Here is a 6,220-nt window from a genome sequence, read left to right as displayed (position 1 = left end):
GATCTGGAATCCTTGGAATTTTGGAAGATTGGTGCCCAGCACATCCACAATCCCATAGCCACCACTTTCAGCATCCATCTGGCCTGATAATCTATTCACAGCCAGATTCCGATACTTTATTTTTAAGTAATGCTGATTTCTTTGAGCTCCTCCTTCACTCCAGACATATTCACTAGTTTCCAGAAGCTTTTCTATACTTTCTATGCAGACATATAAAAAAGTTGGCTTAATTAATCTACCATTTCCTTATTCCCCATAATAATTTATTCTGTCTTTCAGGTGTAATATTAACTTATGCCAATCCCTTTCTTCCTATGTGTTACTACAGTAGAAATGTTTACAATATATTTTATGATTCTTGCTGGTTAACTGATTATCTAGTTTTATTTTCCTTACGATTTCTTGACCATTCATTCCAAAACCAGAAATTTTATCTGATCTCATTTTTTTTGCCATGAGTCTTTTCCTTTACTGTAATACTATATTTTATTTATCTTGATAATCATGGTTGAACCACTGTCCTGTTGGGGTTGAGTTTTAAAAATATTTCCATTTGTTGTAAACTGTGTATAAATTCACTGAATGTTAACCATTGCTCATTTACTGTCATATCTTTCAGTGTACTTTCACAATCTTCCACAGCCAATTCAAATCTGATCTCTATTTGTATTATTTAGATTTACCGCCCTGGTTTCAGATTGAATGAGATCACTTCTAATCCTTATATTAAATTTAATCTATAATGTGCACTCTTCCCTAAAGGCTGCTTAACTACATGACTATTAATGAATCCAAATTGCACAATATCTATATACTAAAACTCTCGTTTGTTTGTTTGTTAGTTCCTGAACTATAGCCAAAACGGTACATGATAGCACGACAATTTTAGGCCCACCTTACTCACTGTTGTTCCTTTGGTGCTAATCGAAGAAGTTTCATTGAAATCGGTGTTATAATTTTTAAGTTATTCACATTTTAAAGTTTAAATCTATCTCCTAGGCAGGGAGGTGGAGGGAGGGGGTGGAGGGAGGGGGGATAAGAGGGGTTGAGGGGGATGGAGTGGGGGGGGAGGGGAAGGGAGGGGGAGGGGTGGGGAGGGGGACGGAAGGGGGAGGGGAGGGGAGGGGAGGGGAGGGGAGGGGAGGGGGGGAGGAGAGGGTGCTGCACCAATGCAGGAGAGGATTGGGCCCAACAGGTCCACTTGGTCTAGTTATATCTAAAATAGTCTGTCCGTTATTGCTTCCTCAACATACTGACATAGGAAACTAAGTCCCACAAACACTGTGAGTTAGTCCTCATACTTTCTTGGAGCAGAATTAAGCCATTTGGCCCAACAAGTCTATCTCTCTCTCTCTCAACCCCATTCTCTTGCTTTCTCCCCATTACCCCTAACACTCTTACTAATCAAGAATCTATCTATCTCTAAACATATCCATTGAATGGCTCCACAGTCTTCTGTTGCAATGAAGTGTCTTCCACCGATGCCTGGAATCATGCATGGTCCAGATGAGATAGGGATGATAGATTTTCTTCCCTAAAATACATTAGGGAGCCAAGTTAACCAACTAGTTGTTTTGAGCTTAACATTACAGAAAAACTTCTTTCATAATGCTGATTTGTGTAATTATTTGAATTTGACGTTTCCTGTTTTCAGATATAAAATCTACTGTAAAACTCCAAAATCCTATGCCATGGGACTTTGGTAATGTCAGATCTTCACATTTTTCAGATTATTGGGTGTACCTCCTATTAATATCTGATCATTCACTTTTAAACATTTTACATGGTATAACATATTTCCCACAGTAGCATAATGAATAACCCAGTGGTTGCCGCTTCACACGCTAACTCTAGTCGTGAACCTCCTTGCATTGCCGACCCCATGTGTTCAGGAACTGAACCCCGATATCCACCACAGCCCGGATTCTGGCCCTGGCTTCACCTCAAACCCCTGCCTCTATACATCCTGTCTGCATTTTAGACCCCCAGTGCACATTCTGCACTACTGAGTGAACCCCAGATCTGAACCATCACAATATCACATTAACAGTTTCACTGTATCACACAACATTTAAATATATAGCAGCATCAGTTCCAAACACATTCAGTTCCATTCATAACCGAGAGAGCAAACTTTGGGTGTAAACCAAATGGTCAGAGAGAGGTTTCTTTATTTCTTATTTTCTTCACATTGTGTCAGACAATTTCACTCATTATTTCCCATGACTGGTGCTGTGGCCCTCTCAGGGCATCCACAAGGACAATTCCATTGTTCATTGACCAGACTGGAATTTATTTTTATTATAACAGATTTGTTCAAATGTAGAATTTAACTTTGCTGAATACTTTTTATTTGTTTGGTCTATGTAGGAAGGAACTACAGATCCTGGTTTACACCAAAGATAGACACAAAATATTGTTGTAACTCAGCGGGACATGCAGCATCTCCGGAGAGAAGGAATGCGCGACATTTCGGGTGAAGTCTGAAGAAGGGTGTCAACCCAAATCGTCACCCATTCCTTCTCTCCAGAGATACTGCCTGCCCCTCTGAGTTACTCCAGCATTTTGTGTCTATCTTCTTTTTATTTGCTCTAGTTGGTCTTTATGAAAGGCTTGTACTTATTGGAGTATTTGGTGTACAGTATTTCACACCAAATTACAGACACTGATGTGTGGTGATGTTTTAGTGTTTTAAAGATACAGCGCGGAAACAGGCCCTTCAGCCCACCAAGTCCATGCCGACCATCGATCACCTGAACACTAGTTCTATGTTATCCCACTTTCGCATCCTACACATCAGGATCAATTTACAAAAGCCACTTAACCTAGAAACCTATACATCTTTGGAATATGGGAGGAAACCGGAGCATTCGGAGAAAACCCAAGCGGTCACTGGAAGAACATACAAACTCTGCCTAGATAACACCCATCGACAGGATCTACCTCGGGTCTCTGGTGCTGTGAGCATTAGCTCTTCTGTGTGTCACTGTGCCTTGTCTTAGTCTTGATGAATACATGGAGAGATGAAATTGTATATATTTCCATTCAGAAAAGAATGTCCAGCCATAAATGAATGCTCATAAAATAGCCTATAATTACTTTGATACAGCTTACAATGTCAGCATAGTGCCCGATGTTGTGTAGAGGCAGTCCTGCCTCTGATGCCATTACGTCTTATAAGGTTGCCTTCCTGATATTAAGAGTTATGTAAGGAAGGGATTCACTGTTATATCTCTAATTGCTGCCTTTGTCTCCACTGTAGGTGGCCTTCAATGCTTGAAATAAGTTATCAAAAATGTCACTTTACAAAAAGCTCTTCATGCTTCCTCAACATCAGGCAATCATTACTTCCAATGCAACACGGTCAAGGAATAATGCTTCACCTCACATTAGCTGGGCCAGTCACCATTCTGAAAAGATGGATTCCAACATACAGCGATTATCATTAATGGATCATCAGATGGCATTATGGATGAACTCATCCTTAATTGCACCATCCTTCATGCTTTCTTCCAGTAAAACGTCAGACACTGCAAAGTGGTGTCAACTTTTTAATAGAAGTCTAGCCATTAGTAGATTTGTTTTTAAACACATCGTAGATGATTATCAATGTTCTCCTTCTTTCCCATCAGCTGTCTTCGAGCACACTGCATGTGTGCCTGTTAGAAAATTGCAAAATAATGTTGCCTTAAGCAATACGACAGTTTTTATCTTGAAATAATTTAATGCAGTCAATAAGCGGTGGATCAATCTAAACAATCAGCACTTGGGCATTACACCCAAATGTGATTTTTATGTGAAATTATACTACGATTCATTGATTAACCTGCACTTCTGATTATCACAGAGTCAACATTTCTATTAGAACAGTTGAATCCCATTAAGGTACCTTGAATGAACTTTCCAATCACCGCCTGAAAAATTGGTTAAAAATAGCTGTTTGTCATGATGTTCTCTCACTGATAAAGAGATTTTGCAAGCATGTCAGGCAGTCAGCAGCACATTTCTGGTGGTGGATTGTGAACAGATTCAAGATAACAGCAATCAGTGACATCTTATGAGCGCTTGGTACAGTCTGTGTACTGAAGACATAGACCTATATAAGAGAGCTGAAGGAGACACAAGGCACTGCAGATGCTGGAATCTTAAGCAAATGGAGAAGCTCAATGGTTCAGGCAACATCTGTGGAGGGAATGGTCAAATGACGATTAGGGGTTCTTCAGTCTCCACATATGCTGCCTGACCTGCTGAGTTCCTCCAGCACTTTGTATTTTACATATAAGAGTAAAAGGCATCTCTCATGAAAGACTTTCCTGAATTCAGTTGAAGACAAACTCTTTACAACTTTACACCATTCAACAATATCACGATAAAATGAGTAAAGAAATGAAAAATGAATGAATGACAATTTATACAGCAAAATTGGTGAACATGCCCCACAATGGTGTTGGTTTTAGATCTAGTGTCAATGCAGGAATATTTCCAAGTCAGGCCAGTGCACCATTTGGAGGGATTCTGCAGGTGGTGGTGTTCCAGTGCAGCGACTGCCCTATCCTCCTTTATAGTGGAAGCTTGCAGGTTTGAGTGTTCTCGGCATAGCCGGAGTGAGCAACAACATTTTGTACATGGTGCATATTGCAGCTACTGTGTTCCAAAGATGTTAAAGATGAATATTTGGGTTGGTTGATGGCATGGTGGTGGGTGGTGTCAACCTTCATGAGAGTCCATGATGCCACACTCATCTGGTAAGTGAAGAATGTTCCACCATGCAGAAGGACGCTGAAGGATGCCTTTGATCTGCCTACTTCGGTAGTCACATTATTTATGTGATTGTACCAAACGAGCTTCTGATCAGTGGTGACCCTCAGGGATGGTTGGATGCTTGGTGACAGTAACAATATTGAACATCAGGGATCGTGGTTAGTGGTTCTCTCTTGTAAGAGGCGGCCATTGTCTACATGTTTTGTACCATGAATGTTACTGCTACTTAGTAGACCATTAATTTTCTCCATGCTGGCAAATCCCAACATCTACTCTTTGTCAACCTTTAGGATAACAAGAAAATTAAGTCATCGCTCCTTGGGAGTCGGGCATCAGTGACCCTCCCTACTGTAGTGAAGAGGCAATCGTGGGACATGACACCAATCAATGGCTGTGCCCAGAATGATCTCAAACCTAGGAAGTGGAAGGTGATAATGATCTTGACTTTGACAATCAAAGGGGTCCTGGCACAAATATGAATTTGAATTTCATTTTTAAAAGTCTCTCATTGAAAATTATCTTATTGAATTGTCACTTGCTGTTTGCAGAAATCCACTTATGAGCAGGGTTCCTGTTTATCCAATGACTTTATCTGTTCAGGATTAAATCCCATGCATTCCCTGTACCTGGCTCCAGTCTCTCTGAAGCCTTTGATCTATTCCCAAGTATTCCAGCAATAGGAATGGCAACACAAAAGAAAACTCAATTACAAATATTGTCTAATTGGAGAAATGGCATTGGCAGTCTACTGATGTTTCAGTGTAAATGGTGAATTTGTTTAAATTAAGCTGGTAACATTCAGCTGTATGAAATCGTGAGGGGCATAGATGGGGTGAATGCACAGTCTTTCCTGGGAGCATCAAAAATTAGAGGGCATGGATTTAAGGTGAGAGGAAAAAGATTTAATAGGAACCCAAGGGACAACGTTTTCACATAGTGGGTATATGGAACGAGCTGCCAGAAGAAATGGTTGAGGTAGGCATAACACCATTTGAAAGACATTTGTACAGGGAGGACATGTGTCAAACACAGGAAAATGGGGCTAATGTAGATGGGCATATTGGTTGGCATGGATGTTTAGTTTAGTTTAGAGATACAGCATGGAAACAGGTCCTTCGGCCCACTGGGTCCCCGCCGACCAGCGATCCCCACACATTAACACCATCCTACACACACTAGGGACAATTTACATTTATACCAAGCCAATTAACCTACAAACCTGCACGTCTTTGGAACTTTTTGACAGTATAATTCCTAGCTAATATACATTTCCAGGGTAGAAGGATTATGATACCATTGTAACAATATACCTTTATTTCTGTTCATCTACTGCTGAAACCTTCATCCACGGCACTGCTGGTAGAGTCGCTGCTTCACAGCGCCAGAGACCCAGGTTCGATCCTAACCTTCGTGCCACTCTCTGTGGAGTTTGCACATTCTACCTGTGACCATGTGGGTT

The sequence above is a fragment of the Rhinoraja longicauda genome, chromosome 3 (assembly GCF_053455715.1).
Source record: "Rhinoraja longicauda isolate Sanriku21f chromosome 3, sRhiLon1.1, whole genome shotgun sequence".
Lineage (NCBI taxonomy): Eukaryota > Metazoa > Chordata > Chondrichthyes > Rajiformes > Arhynchobatidae > Rhinoraja > Rhinoraja longicauda.
Note: the sequence above shows the minus strand (reverse complement) of the source record.